Raw genomic sequence first — 17989 nt, 5'->3', positions numbered from 1 at the left:
TAATGGGACAAATTCTGACCTGATATATGCAGGTGGGACTCTGACATCAGTGGAATTAAAACTGCTTATGCCAGGTCTGAAATGGGCTCATTATGTCAAGAATACTTTGGCTGCCTCTTTTTATTGGCAAAGACATTGCTTGAAAAAAGAATAATTACTGTGACCTTAAACAGGGTGCTGTACTTTAGGACACTGAAGTAGCTATTTCTTTAAGGAATTCAATTCCTGACTGTTATTCCTTACACTTTCCCCTCTCTCTTCAGTTTTTTCCACTGCCATTTATTCATTAGACTCCCCTTCTCTGCACTACAAAAACGTCTCCCAGGAATAATGCTCTCATGCTATGGTCCTCTGGGGTTTAGGAGCACAAGTCTGCACTAATCTCACCACAATTACCTCTCCATATTACAAGATACAAGTCCAGTCACTCTTTTTAGACAAGCTCATGAGGTCTCAGAGGGTGAATACAGCCCTTTGTACAAAGCCATTTAAATAACCAGTTCTTCCTACTGTGTATTGTTTTGTTTGCAACTAGGTTGTCATAATCTGTCTGGTACATGAGGCATTGGGACCTATCACAGACCTTTCCAGAATACCAATCCCTTTAGGAATGAATGTGGCTAGCTAGAGCTATTTCTACACAGTAGTCCAACCCCTGGCACTTGTACACAATGTAGCTTTACAGGGGAAAAAACCCCAAAGATATGGGACATTTCTAAAGAGCTTTGAGTTCTTCTGATTCAGAGCACTATACATCTGCAAAGTATTATTAGATTACTTGCTTCCCATTATAGGCCTCCAATCGAGAGGAAGCTATTGCATAGCACTATACTTTTCAAATTCTTCACAAGACCATTGAGACCTGCATCCAGATCCAAGCTACATGACTCTCACGTCTCTAATCACCACTGTGCATCCATTACATCCTAGGCGGATTATCAAAGGCATGGGAAGAATTCCATCTGCAGAGAGAGTAAGAACATTTGTACCATTCAGTTTAGGGAGGAGATGAGCAATGACAAGGTTTCCTGCCCGCTTCCCCCCCGCCCGCCCTTCTGTGGAGTGAATGACTGCCCGAGATCAAGCTTAAAATCTGTGGGTCTCATTCATGGCTGCCCTGAAGCCCCTTTCCACCAGCCACAAAGCATCAGCCCTCTGCTGAATTCCTCGTGCAAAGGAAACCTTTTGTGCAGGAGCCATTCCAGGAACGTGTTGGGAATTGGAGGGGAGTAGTGAGATCTGTGACCCTGGCATCTCTACATCTCAACTATTATGCAGATGCATAAAGCCCATGGGACCTTGTCAGTGGGGGCACAAATTAAGGCAGCTCTGAGGACTTCTCTATCTTCTGCCAGGGACTGAACTGGTCTGAGCCGCCCCAGAATCTGGGTGACATTTGTGACATAGGCTTAAGTACCTGCGAATTCACCCTGGCCTGCTGTAGAGTTCTCCTAGCCTAGCCACGGTGCCACATAACTTGAGGGCTGCGATGAAAGTACAGCACCTTGGAAATCCTCCTCCAACCTTATTTCACAGCACTACCACTATAAGAGTCTTTATTACAGCACGTGGGTTTAGCCAGCCCTGGAACGCCTCCCTGTCTGTGCCTCGCAACTAAGATAACACAGAGACGTGAAATGTGACAGTTAATGGGAAGTCTAAGAGGTGCCTTGCCTGGAGAAGGCCAGTCATACCATAAAGGTCCAGTATCTATACTTCCTATTGCCATAGACGGCATCATGCATCTCTCAATTATGTGTGTCTGTGTAAGGCACACAAGTTTCTGTACTTGGTCTGGGCAATAAAGGTAGAGTAATTTAATTCAAGTGGAACATGCAACTACCTTTACATATTGTAACTAGCCCTTGCACCTTTCAACTCTTTTAGCTGTCTCCATGCCCACACTGACCACAAACAGTTTTCCTCTGGGGAGGGATTGCACCCCAAGTCCATAACTCACTCCTGCTTCCTTCCACTTACCTTGAAGTCAGTTTAAATCTCTGAGCACTGGGTGATTACCCAATGCAGTAGTCAGTCTAGATTGCTTTAAATAGAAGCAAATCTTATTGAAGTCAATAAAAAAATCATTAGGTCAGCATTATTTCAAATAGACCCCTCCTAAGCCAACAGTGGTAAAACTATTGCTAGGTGGGCAATAAGCTTATGTTCCTAAGCATGAAATGTTACCTATGGAAGGACACAAATGGTTCCCCTACCCCCACCTCAAGAATCCCACCATGTGTGTCTCCTCCAGAGCCAATGTGTTTCACAAGCTCCACTGCTCCCCTGCTTATCTTAGGAGGGCCTGTCTACACTAGGAAAAGGACGACGAGTGTCAGCACCAGGTTTTCCTGGGCCACCTCAAGGGAGTGGTGTTAACCATGTGAAGGGAGAAAACCACCTTCAACACGGTTCCAGGGAATATCGGGTGAAATTTCCAAAAAAAAAAAGAAACCACTCACCATCAACCCCAAACTCCTTCCTCAGTTCCCTTCCTTTTATCACTCTCTAGAGTCCACTCTCACATGTCACTTTTCCTCTCTCATAGTTGCTCTCCTGTCCTACAACATATGATCCTGATCCTGTGCCCACTGAAGTCTTGGCCATTAGTTTATGTGGAATGAGGATGGGGCCTATTGGTATTCTCCCTGATAGCATTTGATTCCTTTGTAAGCCACTCAGGCAGAGTATTAGTGCAGAGCAGGGTAACTAAATATCTTATTCTTTTACCTCCATATCCTATACTTGGCTTCTCACCCTTTGCAGTCCACTTTACAAACTAATGAAGTTATGTTTCTCCTCCCCCTGCACACCTCTCAAATCCACTCTCCCTGCTTCCCATCTGTATAGCCATGCTTTTGTTTCTCATACAGAGAAACCACACCTACTCTTTACAACCCTGCAGAAACCCAATTCCTTTTGCATCTCATCAGCCCAGCAGTGTGTTTGTTTTGCAAGTAACATGCTGACAGAGCACCAATTTCATTTGCAAAGAAAAGGTCCTTTTGGGAAGAAGCATGCTTAATCAAAGAATTCTTGAATCTGTAAAAGAGGCCGAACACTTTGCTATGACCCTTCGTAACCATTCTGGGTTTCCCCCCTATTTCTGTTCAACTATTGTGCCAACATTCTGCCTCTTCATAATTTGCATTTATAAAGTGTTTCCAAACATCATAACTCTCTGCACTTCCATGGCACCTCCCAAGGATCATAGAAGATCAGGGTTGGAAGGGACCTCAGGAGGTCATCTAGTCCAACCCCCTGCTCAAAGCAGGGCCAATTCCTAACTAAATCATCCCTGCCAGGGCTTGGACCTTAAAAACCTCAAAGGAAGGAGATTCAACCATCTCTCTAGGTAACACATTCCAGTGCTTCACCACCCTCCTAGTGAAAAAGTTTTTCCTAATATCCAACCTAAACCTCCCCCACTGCAACTTGAGACCATTGCTCCTCATTCTGTCAGATGTCAAGGAGGGTACAGAAGAACTGCCTTTTGAAGCTCTTGGGGGGAATACAATCCCCCCATACCTGACCAGGGACTTGAATCCCGGACCCTCAAATTAAAAGTCTGATGTTCTACCAACTGAGCTAGCCAGGTACACTACCAGGTACACATCACAGCACACTTTACAAACATTAAGTCATTTAACCTCACAACTTAGTGAGAAACAAGAACTACCAGGATATTTTCAAAACTTTCAGCCAGCAGAGTGAGGAGGCGCAGTTGCTCTCACCACTAGAATCAGAGAGGCTGTAGGACTAGTAGCTGGAACCCATCAATAAAAGATTCAGGAGGCCTGGGGCGAGATTCTAAGCTGTACTACTTCAAGGGATGGGGGAGTAGTGCAGGGGGAGGAGGGCTACGGTGGCTTTAAACCATTGTTGTGCTCTCCCAATTCTGCATTGCTCCAGGGCCTAAGCAGACTTCCCTGCCACAAGCATAACTGATATGTTATGCGACCTGTTATGGCAATCTGTTCTTGGCTGTCCTGGGGCAGCAGTGCTGCCCTGAATCTCTACATCACATTTCCCTCCCCCCGCCCCCCCCAGCACACCCCTTCCATCCCCAGCCTCATCCCCAAGATGCCCCTGCTCCTGGGACTTATGAGGGGTTTTCAGAAGCCAGCCACAGGAAGTTCTAGCACCAGAGAACTTCAACCTGGGTCAGATCTGGGGCTTTTAGAGCCCCTTTATGTCACTCCGACTCCTTTACCAGGTGTACAGGGGACCAAAGCAGAGATTCCCATGGCTCTAGTCCTGACCCAGACACAGACTTGCTGTGCAACCTTGAGAAAGTTACTTCACCTCTCCATTTCAATTTCCATGTATGTAAAATGGGAGCAATGAGAATTGCCCAGTTTGTAAAGCATGTGGAGATATTTAAATGTTAAGTGCTATAAAACAGCTAAACAGTAGTACCATTATCTTCTTCACCCACTCCAGGCCTTTTTCAGGTTGCCCTATACACCTGGAACAGCCTCCCAATTAATGTGTCCTAAGCTCTCCTCCCTCTTCCTTGCTCTGTATAATGTACTCTTGAAAACTGAACACGTGCATGAATTCCAGCTATTATCTGTATTAGAGCCATGCCTAGAGGCCACTTTGGATATAGTACGGGCCATGCATGTAGGAAGAGACAGTCCCTGTTCTGCAGAGCTTACAAACTAAAAAAAGACAAGAAAGGGAAGAGCGGGTGAAAGGGAATATTATTATTGCCATTTTACTGAGGGGGGCCCACAGATTAAGGCCCAGATTTGACTGTCAATGGGATTGTCTCTTAAGTGACTAAATCCCTTTTGAAAGAGAGACAGGCTCCTGAATCAGTTAAGTGTAGAAACTCTGAGAGCAGGGACACCTAAATAGCTTTAAAAATCTGGGCCTAAGTGACCTGGCCAGACTCACATACGAAGCCTGTGCAAAGAGGAGAACTGAACCTAAACCTCCTCACTGCTATATCTCGACACCTAGTCTAGTGCCTTAACTCCAAGGCCATCTTTCTCTTCATGACCATATGCTGGTCTATATAGTGCATTGAGCACTAGTGTTCTCACTCAGGCCTTTAGACTTGTGAGCTCTTGAGAGAGGGATCTCGTTAGGCACAGTTCCTATCATATGGCACTAATAATCTCCCACTAAACCCTCCAATAAGCACAACACCCAAAACGTTTTGCTCTTTAGCAGCATTCCCTCTCCCCCAATCAGCTCAGTAGCCATATGTGAACCTATAGCCCCACTCAAATATCAGAGGCTCTCTGCTGTAGCAGGGACAGTATCAGCTGCTTCAGTAACGCTTGCTGCAGCATGGAGTCATCATTTCAGTGTCCATTCTAGAACCCCATTCTAGTAACAACTCTACTTCCAGCTTAGCAGAGGGCTGTCAATATGGATGTTTGAGGAGAAACCAAGAACAAGTTTGAGGACCCAAGCTGCGAAGACTGGATCCAGCCTGGAATTTTTTCTATGCTGGGAGTCTCAGCTCTTCAGATTTGGCATTTTGATTTGCCTAATTAGAGACAAGAACCAAGCATAAAGTTTGGGTCCAGGCCCTTGAATCTAGGGTGTTTGTATCCAGAGTCTTGGGCCCAGATCTAGTTGCAATGTGTCAAGTCTGCTTCCCCCACCTCATTTCCTCCCACCTCTGATAAATCCCATGGGCTGCTTGGAAAAGCCCATCTATAAATGGTTTTATAGAAATCATAGAACTGGAAGGGACCTCGAGAGATCATCTAGTCCAGTCCTCTGCTCTTGTGGCAGGACTAAGCATTATCTAGACCATTCCTGACAGGTGTTTGTCTAACCTGTTCTTAAAAATGTCCAATGATGGAGATTCTACAACCTCCCAAGGCAATTTATTCCAGTGCTTAACTACCCTGACAGTTGGGATTTTTTTTCCTAATGTCCAACCTAGACTTCCCTTGCTGCAATTTAAGCCCATTGCTTCCTGTCCTATCCTCAGAAGTTAAGAAAAACAATTTTTCTTCCTCATTCTAACCTTTTACAAACTTGAAAACGTATCATGTCCCCTCTCAATCTTCTCTTTTCCAGACTAAACAAAACCAATTTTTTCAATCTTCCCTCATAGGTCATGTTTTCTAGACCTTTAACGATGCCGCTCTTCTCTGGACTCTCTCCAATCTGTCCACATCCTTCCTGAAATGTGGTGCCCAGAACTGGACACAATACTCCAGTTGAGGCCTAATCAGCGCAGAGGAGAGAGGAAGAATTACTTCTCATGTCTTGCTTACAACACTCCTACTAGAACAGCCCAGAAGGATGTTCACTTTTTTTTTTTGCAACAGCATTACACTGTTGACTCATATTTAGCTTGTGGTCCATTATGACCCCCAGACCTCTTTCCGCAGTACTCCTTCCTAGGCAGTCATTTCCCCATTTTTTGGGTGTGCAACTGATTAGTCTACTTAGGAACGAACACTTTCCATTTGTCCTTATTGAATTTCATCCTATATACTTCAGACCATTTCTCCAGACATTCTGAATTTTAATCCTATCCTCCAAAGGACTTGCAACCCCTCCCAGCTTGGTATCGTCCGCAAACTTTCATGTACTCTCTATGCCATTATCTAAACCATTGATGAATAGAACTGGACCCAGAACTGATCCCTGCAGGACCCCACTCTATATGCCCTTTCAGCATGACTGTGATAACACTGATAACTACTCTCTGGGAACAGTTTTCCCACCAGTTTTGCACCCACCTTATAGTAGCTCTATCTAGGTTGCATTTCCCTAGTTTGTTTATGGGAAGGTCATGTGAGACAGTATCAAAGGCTTTGCTAAAGTTTATTAAAGTAGCTGGAGTTCAAGCTGCATCTTTGTGGACAAGGTCTTTTTTCCCCCTCCCCTCCCCTGCTGGCTCAGTGTTTAACACCTTCCCACCTCCCAAAAGGACAGAGAGGGAGGACAAGAAAGTAGGGCTCAGTTAGGCAGGACAGACTCCCTAGGAGAATATCCAAAAGGGAAATGTTGCCCTCTGTAACAGCTGAAGTGGAGAGGAGACCGTTCAAGCACATCAGGTCAGGCGTTTATCTCAGCAATATTGCAAGTTCTACAGCAGCTCCCAGCGAGAAAAGCGGAAGCATTGCTTGCAGCCAGAGCAGTGCTTGCACCATATAGCCGCAGGGTAAAAGAACAAATCTGAAAGCATCCTTTAGAACATGCCTGTGCTCAGCAGTTTCTCACTATTGTTTAGAGCAGAGGTGCCCAGCCTTGAACAGCTGCTGGGCCATATCATTGCTGAACGTGCTTGCAGAGAGACACAGAGTCGTTGCAGTAAGGTGTTCTGACTCTGCATCACCTTGACTCAATGTTATAATCTACTGATGCAACAGTAACGAAGCCATCACCCAGCAGAACTGGAATACCAAGCTGAGGTTGTTTGGGACCCTCTGAAACTCCAGTCAGTACATTTCTTCTCTGCCTCTTGTTCCCTTCAAGGATGCATATGGTAAGGCATTGCTCCCCACCACCCCTCTTCTTGGATGGAAGCCTTAGCCAGAGGCCGTCCAATTTGCTCTGCATTCTCACATATTTAAGGGAGCTCTGCAGTGACTGGTGTCCTGGTCTTCTTCTGGGCAGAGTGAGAAGAGTTCTGATCAGACCTATGGATGCTATGATAGCCACATTTAGGGTCTTGGACAGTCACATGTGACTCTATAGCTCTGAAGTAGAAATGGTGGATTTAGAGTTAACTTGCCATTTGCAGCACACTGGTGGGGGATGGCATGGCGCCTTCCAAGATCTGCTTTTGCTACTTCGTTTCCACCCCTTTAGACCACTTCCAGCCTCAGCACTGTGGCCTCCTCCCTCTGGAGCCATTCTTCCCCCCAGCACGCATGGGCTGCTCAGACATGATTAAAGAGACCCCAGACTTCTCACAGGGGCTGAGTCCACCTACCCATAGAATAGGGATGTAGCAAACTCTGGAGTTGTATTTGGATTATGCTGCCTCTAAATCATCCTTCAGACCTCTAGATAAACTGGCATCATTGCCTAGATTTCAGCCAGTTTGCAGAGGTGCCAGGGTTTTAAATTCTCTCCACTCTGGGCAGTAGATACTGCACTTTGCAGCGTGACACGGTGGTACGATATGCACGGACTCAGTGTTCATCCATTTCCTACCCTAGTTATATGCTGCACGTCTGCAAGCTGGCACAAGGTTAGAACTACTGTATTCAACCCTGACATGATCATCTACAAGGAGTAAAGAGTCAACCAGAGCTAATCTTACTAGGGTGCAATATAATTAATTTCAAATTACTTATTTAGTGAAGTTGTAATGATCAATGTTGTGTTATCTCCCCAGATGACAGGCCTATTAGTTTTCTGCTGCCTCAGGGTGCGAGACAGAAGAGGACTGTAGTTAAATAGCAGGTATGTGTAAGCCAAATGTGACATATTAATAGTGTCTACCTCTCTCCCTACTTCTTTGTTATTTGCTCACTTGGCTTCTGCCCCCTACAGAAAAAATGACTGAGCTGACCTTTGATCACCAGTAAATTATTACCAGCTGTGAACAGTATTAATCAGTTTCAGCTGCTGAAACACAGTAAAAGACATTTGCAACTGCTCGGAATGCCATTAAAATTATACCAAACCCAGTCTTTTGAGGTCTGGGTCAGAGTCCACTCAGTGTGTAATAAACAAGCAAGCAAGCGAGTAAGCGACTTCCTAAGAAGTTGTGAGTGTATGAAATGCTGGACTTGTAGGGCTCAAGTCACTGATTAGGATACTTCTGTTTATTTTCCAGGATAAACATTTTGCCATCATCACATTCAGATGTGTATAGGGACAGATCCAGAGCTTTTACTTAGGGCCTGGATATGCCATGAGCACCTTCCTCACATGGATCTTCCCCTCCCCCTGCAAAGGAAAGGGAGGAAAGCTGTTTCTGCAACAGTGGCTCTCTGTACTCTGTATTAGCTTTCTGCTGAGCTGCTCCACCCTGCAGTTTTCCAGGAAGTTCCACTGGGTAGGCATTGGCTAGGAAGCTCCCGGCAGGACAGCTACAGTGGACGGGAACTGCCAAGGAGCTGGGAGATGGTGCCACAGCAAAGGAGACAAAGGGCTGGACTCCTGCTCCCTGAAGTCTGCTGGGGTTGTGTGCTGAATCCATTTTCTTCCTCAGGGTGTGGTGCGGAGTGCTTCCCCCGTGGCATACATCCTCTGGGACCTCTCATGTGGGGTTCTACAACCCTCCACCTCATTGACAAGGAGAGTGGTCACCAGTTCACCCTGGGGCGTTACTCAGGCCCTACTCCTGTTGACTTCTAATGGTGGCCTGACTCGAATACAATCTCTCAAACTGAATTACGCCTTCTGTGGAGAAGCCCATTCTGAACAATCCTGATTTTAGGCGCCATTCTCAACAGCAGTCTGGGGTTATTGCCTCATTCAGCTGAATGAGGCAATTATTTCCCCAGAAGCCCCATCAGTATCATGGCTCATTGCCCTTTAGCCCAATCGCCATTCTGAGCCAGGCTGTGCACTGAATTATCCATGTACTGTAATCGCTCTAGTTATCCACTTTTACATCCAAGCAAAATGCTTCTCTCTCTCATCTAGCCCCACAACAACCTTGCTAAGAAGGCCTAAAAGTGTGCTTCTATTCTGAAGTGGGAAAATGGCACCATCTAACCTAGCAGATCAGCTGCTTGTATTCAAGCCCTATAGCTGACTCTAGTGACAAAAGTCCACTTTTGCTGCTTTTTACTCCTGTGAGCCCTGCAGGGCCAGCCCAGCTAAGCAACAGTGAGTCACCATCTATCCCTTCTAGCAGCAGAATCATTTAATAAGCTCCAAATCATTTGCATTGAAGGTGTCCCTGAGGGGAAGTCACCATGCCTCTCACCTCCAGAGTACCTCCTGTGCCTGGGTTTGGTGTTGCCAGGCTTTTTCTGGTCAAGCACCGCCTGTGGTCATTCTGGTGTCAAGTGTTGTACATGGCCTAGCCCTCACGCCAAGTCACCACTCAGTCCATGCCCCCTGCTGGAGATTAACAGAGAGGTCCAGAAAATAAACTCAAAATCTAACAACTTCCAGGCCTGGCTCTCAGTCTCTGACATTTGTCATTCTTGGCTTTTTATTCTTGACATTCATGCTTCCCCTCCTGGTCTCGGGAGAGGCAGGGGAAGACCAGGGGTGAAAGTAACTTAAAGGACTTACCGGTACGCTGGAGTCCTGAGCAAGGGGCGGGGCCTCAACTGAAAGAGGCAGGGCCTTTAAATTCCCAGGCCCTTTAAATTGAGATTTAAAGGGCTTGGGGCTCCACTGCGGTAGCGGTGGCCAGAGCCCTGGGCCCTTTAAATCACCACCAGAGCCCTGCTGCTGGAGCCAGGGGGTAGCAGCGGCGGCCAGGAGCCCTGGGGATCCGGCAGCGATTTAAAGGGCCTGGGGCTCCACTGTGGTAGTGGTGGCCAGAACCCCAGGCCACCTCTGCTACCCCGGGGCTCCAGCGGTGATTTAAAAGGCCTGGGGCTCCAGCCACTGACGGGAGCCCTGGGCCCTTTAAACCGTGGGCCTGGGGAAGCTGCCCCCTGCCAGTATGGTCGACTGTGTACCGGCTCTTGCCGGTATGCCGTACTAGTCCACTTTCACCTCTGGGGAAGACCCACCTTCTCCTCTGGCTTCCAACCCAGAGACCCTGTTTAGGTGGCTAAGACCTGTTCTGTCAATGCCTCAGCATTTTCCCTGGGCTGCTCTGTGACAGGCTGGATCACAGAAACCCCCTTGGGGACTGCCACCTGATGTGCTGAGACTACCCCTGAGCCTGTTTCCCTGGCAGCTTAGGACTTAGTGCCCTGCCTTGCTTGAGCCAGACACGCTTATCTACTGCAAACCCAGGCCCAAGTCTGAACCACGTCCCCCAACAGCTGCAGGCTTAACTGAAAAAAAAAAAAACAGCTCAAGAAGTATTCTTGTCTAACACTCAGATGCCCAGCTCCCAATGGGGGCCAAACCCCAAATAAAGCCATTTTAAAGCTTACACAGAGTAAACTCAAATTGTCTGCCCTCTATAACATGAATAGAGAGGTATGCACAGCTGTTTGCCCCCCAGGTATTAATATATACTCTGGGTTAATTAATAGGTTAAAAAAAGTGATTACAGATGAAGCCTCACCCTCAGATGTTCCAGTAACCTTCTTTTACAGACTAGTCTCCTTCTAGTCCAGGTCCAGCAATCACCCCGAGCTTACTGTCATTTGTTCCAGTTTCTTTCAGGTATCCTTTGCGGGGTGGAGAGGGTCTCTTAAGGCAGCTGAAGACAAAAATGGAGGGGTCTCCCAAGGCTTTATATAGTTTCTCCTTGTGGGTCTAAACCCTTCCCTCTACCTCTGCAGAATTACAGCAACAAAATGGAGTATTGGAGTCACATGGGCAAGTCACATGTCCATGCATGACTCAGAACTTTACAGGCCAAGCCACATAGCCAGGAAAGCTCAGATGTGGATTGGCATCTATCAAGGTCTACTGTCAGCTTAAGTGCCCAATCAAGAAACACTTAACTTGTACATTCCTCTCTAAAGAAGCTGACCAAATGCCTTACTAAGGCTACTTTAAACAAAAAAACACCACACACACCAAGCAAGTACACAGCCAATATTCATAATTTCAAATACAAAAACGATAAATGCATACTAATAGGATGAATAGATTCAGTAGATCATAACCCTTTACGTAGATGTCACATGGCATATGTAGCATAAAACATATTCCAGTTATGTCATATTTACATTCATAAGCATATTTCCATAAAGCCTTATGGGGTGGCAACATCACACACTCTTACCTTTACCTCACTCACTAATATCGTCATAAGATCTGCAGGGTCCGATTCCTCACCCACCTTGACTTTGGTGGTTCCCCACAGCATTTCCTGGGGCCAGCTACAGAGGTTTCCTAAAAGCTGACCTTGGCTCTTCCCTGCAGCAGTGGGATTGTACTGCTACCATTTTCTCTGCCCCTTCCCTTAGATCAGTCCTTCTCTCTCTCCTTTGAGCAGAAGGTCCCTCTGAGCCCTCTCTCTGGGACTGGTTACACCTGACAGTCACTCTACCTTAGGGTAGCCAATATTACCCTCCTCCTCCCAACAGGAGTTCCCCTTCAGCCCTCTCTCTGGAGCTGGGGTTCAGATCTCTGGCCTCTTGCCTTAGAGGAGTCACCTGCAAGGCTTCACCAGCTTCCTTCAACTGTCCCCCATTCCCAATTAGCTTTCCAATCTGGAGAGTTCAGCAGGCCAGCCTTCTGGCAGCGTCTGCCTGCCATGAGGGAGGAGGAAGGCAGCCTTATGCTGCACAGCTTCGCCCAACGGGTTGGGCAAGGGGGGAGCCTTGCCCTGCCTCCTCTGTAAGGTTTCAGGCCTTAAAAGGTAGTCTCCAGATTCCTTCCCCAATTCCCATTCATTCCACGGACCCTTAGGTTTCTATATATTTCTACTGGCCCTTTAAGGGTTCAGAAGAGTCCAAGCCAGATGGTAGGGTGGGCTGACCACTAGGTACTATTGCTATCAATGGCACACTACCCCATCTCAGGGTATAATGTGAAGACAATGGGATTGCACAGGTGTAACTCATGGCCTAATTTACCTGGTGGATCCTTTATTAATGGTGATGGAGAAAAACCCAGCCTTGCTCTCAGATACCAGGATGTGTTTGCAGCGCTGGTAGCGATAAAGTTAATACATCCTTTTACTTGCAAACTGAGCACATTTCATATGGATATCATGAGAAGCAACAAATGTGGGACCCCACCATGCTGTTGTTACAGATTCACTTTAAGAGCAGAACTTCATTTTTTCCATCAATGTTTGGGAGGCTCGTTCTTTCCATCTGAGGGCGTGAAAATCATTCTTTGCTTTTCATTTGTATTATAGTAGCACCTAGAGGCTCCTCCCAAACTCAGGGCCCCATTGGGCTAGACACTGTAGAAATACATCATAAGAGACCATCCCTGCCTACAGTTTAAATAGACAAGACACACTGGGAAGAAAGGAAGTATTATCTCCATCTCACATATAGGGAATGGAGTGAAGTTCTGGAACAGCCTTACAGAGGGAGCAGTGTGGGGACAAGAAACCTAACTAGTTTCAAGACTAAACCTTGATAAGTTTATGGAGCGGGTGGTATGATGAGATGGTCCATGTGCCACACTAGGCAATCTGTGACTGCTGTTACCAAATATTTCCAATAGCTGCAGATGGGACACTGGATGGGGAGGCTCTGAGTTACTACAGAGAATTCTTTCCCAGGCGTCTGGCTGGTAGGTCTTGCCCACATTTGCAGGGTCTAACTGATTGCCATATTTGGGGTCAGGAAGGAATTTATCCCCAGGGCAGATTGGCAAAGAGACCCTGGGGAGGTTGCGCCTTCAACTGCCTGGGGCATGGGTCATTTGCTGGTTTGAACTAGAGCAGTGGTTCTCAAAGTTTTGTACTGGTGACCCCTTTCACATAGCAAGCCTCTGAATACAACCCCCCTTGTAAATCAAAAACACATATTTAACACCATTATAAATGCTGGAGGCAAAGCAGGGTTTGGAGTGGAGACTGATAGCTCATGACCCCCCCCCCATGTAATAACCTCATGACTCCAAGGGGATTCAACCAATTTGAGAACCCCTGAACTAGAGTAAATGGTAGAGTCTCTGTAACATTAAGTCTTTAAAACAAGATTTGCAGACTTCAGTAACACAGCCAGACATTATGGGCCTATCACAGGAGTGGGTGTGAGGTTCTGTGGCCTGTGATGTGCAGGAAGTCAGACCAGATGATCATGATGGTCCCTTCTGGCCTTAAAGTCTATCAGGCATAGAGAGATGACATGCCAAAGGACACGCACCAGGAGTTTGTGACACAGCTGGGAATTGAACCCAGAGCTCTACAAATCCAAGTCCAATGCCCAACTATACAACAATCCTTCCTGTTTCCCATCCATGCTGTTAGAATGGTATACTAGGACCTAATGCATTCTCATCAGCACCATATAGAAGGAGACATACAGGGCAAACAATAATAAGTGGTTTTGGGGGCTCAGATGGAGCCTGCTACCATTTCACACACGTTATCATCATCCTGTACAGAAGGCAATTCCAAGCTTTTATTGCTTGTGCAGTACCCCTGGCTGTAGCACCTGGGGCACATCACATTCAATTTGAAAGCAAACACATCTAACAAATACGAGTCACTAAAATAGATGATGCAAATAAACATTCACACTGAAGCCAGGCCTTGCGGTGACAAGACCATCATTAAGGGGCAGAATGAAAGGTAAGCCTAGGACCAAAACCTGAACAACCACCATCTTGAATAAATACATGGTTAAAGCAAAAGGGCTTTGTTCCTTTGGGTGCCCAGCCACTCTCCCATTCTGGACTGAGCTCTATTGGGATCTGTATTTAAAATTCCAAAGGGCTTTTGTTCATTCCACATTAATGTTCTTAGCTAAAGTCTTTTATAAGTAGGCGCATCGCTATCTAAAGACAGGTGCACTCTAGGGAAGGGATTGTTAGAATGATCTGGGAACTATAGTCATCAGGGGACCTGGAGCTTACATAAAGGGATTCTTTGTGTGCCGAGCTCTTTGAGGGCATATCTGAGGAAGAAGTCAGAAACTCATTGAGTTTTGTCACAATTGGAAGAGGCTGGGGTTACGTGAAGCACTTGTTAATATATCTTAGTGTCCGTGGCCCCACACATTGTAAATTGTAGATGTTTTTCCTGTTGTGCAGTGGTTGCTACTGATCAGGCATCTTTTAGCCAGTGCAGTAATTGCCCTGAACTGTGCTTTGTGAATTCCTTTAACAATCTCCACTGCTATGCACATCCAGAAACAAAGAGTAAACTTATGTCCTTTCCACTTTGAATGGCTTTTATTTTAAATGAAGGAAAAGCAGCAAAAGGAAGGAGGAAGACAAGTAAGTCTCCATGAGAGAACATGGTATGTCTCTCTCCTGTAACATGCTGCATCCACTCTGCCCAACAAGCAGAGCCCTGCGCGGATACAAAATTTATGTCCGCAGATGCAGCTATCCACAGATATAAAGTGGATTTGCAGTAGCCAGTGCCCAGCCAGGGGCCACAGCTGGGGGTGGGTGTGGAGCCCCAGGTGTGGGGTCAGCGGCCGGAACCCTGCATGCAGGACTAGCAGCTGGGCAGGACCCCAGGGCTGGCAGTGGAAACCCCAGGCCTGCGGCCAGCAGCCAGGCAGGACCCCACGTGCAGAGCAGGCAGCTGGGTGGGGGCAGGGGCCAGCAGCTGGGGCACTGGGTGCAAAACCTGGGGGTGCTGTAGCAACCCCCGCACCTCTACTTCCCATGCCTATGAAACTAACAATGTGGCATAGTTGCTGAGTTTTGTAGGACCAATAAAACTTGTGCACTATAAATGGCTTCCTCTTTACATCGGCTCTTAACACCCTTACTCATACTGAGTGGCATCTGCAAGTTGTCCCATTGATTTCAATGGCACTACTCAAGGGGTAAAGTGATCCTCAATGTGATTAAGGGTCTCCTAATCTCACCCTTGCAGTTTTAGTTTTCCATCAGTTGAAGGATTTGTTAAAGGGTTTGCCAAACAGCTTGTACTCACTTACATAAAGCTAGTATAAAATTAGGCCAGGAGAGTTAGCTGGTACAGAGCCTACCAGAATAATTTAAGATTAATATATATATATATATATATATTACAACTCAAGTGTTTCCCTGCTGTAATTACGAAGTACACTGTAATGCAGTTAAGAAAATTAAATTAGAAGTAAACGTTTAGGGAGCATAGGTTAAAGGCAAGCTACAGCACAATTTTGTCTGACATCTGTATTATTTAAAGGTCTACTGGTGGTTTCAGTGTGTCTCTGGATGACCTTTATCCCCAGCCTTCTCCAGGAAGCACTCCAGTTGCAGAGATCTTAATTCACAACACACACTTGATCACTTTGGCTTATCAAAAGCTGCAGCAAAATATGCAACACATTCTCAGCCTAATACAGAGGCTCCAAAGGGCTCTGCTCAAGGTTCATTAGGACCCTAGCTAACCAAATGATTCTAAAGGGGGCACCTGTTTTGTTCTAGTCTTCTATGTCCATCCATATACCTCGCTCACAGATTCTAAATTTGGGTATGGAACCTCTTCTTTTAGGCCCCATAAAATGGGCTCAGGCTGGGTAATCAGTGACATTTGAAGGAAATCAGACAACCGAATGAAAAGTACTTGACAAGCAAATGTTTCAAGGGATCCAATTGACAGCATGTTATTCACAGTGCTAAATCAGACAGTTGTATGACAAAGTGTGATCTTTCACTCAGGGAGTGCAGATAAAAATATGTTTTCAAGCCATAGTCACGTGCCTAATAAATGTCATGGGATTATGGCTTGAAAACATACTTGTTACCTGATCAAACGCTTCTAAATAAGTCCTTATTGGGTATCAGACACTAAAGAAGAAAGACCTTTCAAATCAATGTCATGCCAATAGTGCTTATGGACAGGACCCCATCATATCCCCACTACTTCCCAGGAAGCCAGGAGGCCCAACAGAAACAAATCATGGCCAGTGGCATATAGACACCCTCCTTCCCACTCCCTAGCAGCCTTTTAGCCTCCTTCTACCTGAAAGCATGGACCATGCTCAGTCCTCCAGCATCTCACACATTCGCTATCTTAGACATAAAAGGGATGGTGTCAAGTTAAAAACAAAAAGTACAATTTCAAAAGTCCTCACTGAGTTACACTTACTATAATAGTACAGTAGCACCTTCAGATCACAACCAAGATTGTGGCCCCATAGTGCTAGCCACTGTACATAATGTAACAGCATGGCACACACATCTCCCAAGCACCCCTTCTGGTCAGGTGTGGCTGCAGTTTTTAAACAGTCCCTGCCTTGGTATCAGGCTGTAACCCAGGGCTTCCTCCCTGGAGACAATGGTTTTGCCCTAGACCCAGCTGGGCCACTAAGTAATTCAGATCCCCTGCTGGGGGCTTAATGCGGTCCAATTATAGGACAGGTTTCAGAGTTGCAGCCGTGTTAGTCTATATCCGCAAAAAGACCAGGAGTACTTGTGGCACCTTAGAGACTAACAAATTTATTAGAGCATAAGCTTTTGTGGGCTACGAAAGCTTATGCTCTAATAATTATAGGACACTTCTCCAGTGGACTATTGGTTGGGCGCGGGGGGAGGGGGGGATTCCAGGCCCACCCACTGCTCTGGGTCCCAGCCTAAGGACCCTAAGAATAGCAGCCACTCACCCTCCCATATCCCTTTAACAAAACTGCTTTCAGTCCCCTAGGCCACTTCCCCACAGCCCCAGCCATCACCAAAGCTTCACTCTTACCTCAAGGCTTCTCTATGTTCAGGCCCAGCCAACCAGCGAGGAGCTCTTTCTCACTCCCTGCCAGTACTGAGCTGTCCATAGTGCTGCAGTTCCCTTTTGCCAACCAGGAGTACCAGCAATACTCCTCTGGCTCCAGCAAAGAACTGACTGGGGTTTGCACTAAAGCTCCTTTTATACTAGCCTGCAACACTCTGATTGGCTAGCCCCTTGCTGCCTCTCCCTGATTGGCTGCTTCCTGTGCAGTCTCTATAGGCTGCTTGGAGGATTTAGCTCCACTGCTGATTTCCTGGGATGAGTGTGGCAGGACATTGAGGCCTTCAGCAAGGGGCCTCCGGGCCTACTCCACCCCATCACGCATACACATAATAAAAGGCCTCAAGAAGCCGAAACTCTCAATAGAAAAAAACAGATAAAAGGTAGGAGAAAGGAGATATTATTAACTCCACTTTATAGATGGGGACCTGGAGCACCAAAAGATTGAATGAAGGATATTATCCCTTTTTTAATCAGATGGGGAACCAGAGACACACAGAGAGTAAGTGACTTGCCTAAGGGCACACAGAAAGTTAGTGATAGAGCTCGGAATTGAACCACAATCTTCTGACCCCAATCCATTGTTTAAGACACAAGAGACCCCTTCCTTTT

General features: G+C 46.4%; 1 protein-coding gene and 1 long non-coding RNA gene across 2 annotated transcripts in view; one reads left to right on the top strand and one right to left on the bottom strand.

Annotated features, from left to right (window-relative positions):
• The window catches only part of SUSD4 (sushi domain containing 4), a 183914-nt gene extending 166448 nt beyond the window's left edge, over positions 1 to 17466 (bottom strand). Inside the window, exon 1 of the mRNA XM_084623371.1 lies at positions 17345 to 17466. The gene's annotated coding sequence lies outside the window, so the exon portion shown is untranslated. The remainder of the gene's footprint in view (positions 1 to 17344) is intronic.
• Positions 7082 to 10047, top strand: LOC311518918. Its single transcript, XR_014711142.1, has 3 exons — positions 7082 to 7465; positions 8324 to 8391; positions 8768 to 10047. It is a non-coding gene; the product is annotated as an uncharacterized lncRNA (long non-coding RNA).
• Positions 17467 to 17989: the final 523 nt, after the last annotated feature.

The sequence above is a fragment of the Lepidochelys olivacea genome (genome assembly GCF_965140295.1).
Source record: "Lepidochelys olivacea isolate rLepOli2 genome assembly, chromosome: 3".
Classification (NCBI taxonomy): domain Eukaryota; kingdom Metazoa; phylum Chordata; order Testudines; family Cheloniidae; genus Lepidochelys; species Lepidochelys olivacea.
The sequence above is the reverse complement of the archived record's forward strand: the minus strand, read 5'-3'. Positions and strand labels throughout refer to the sequence as shown.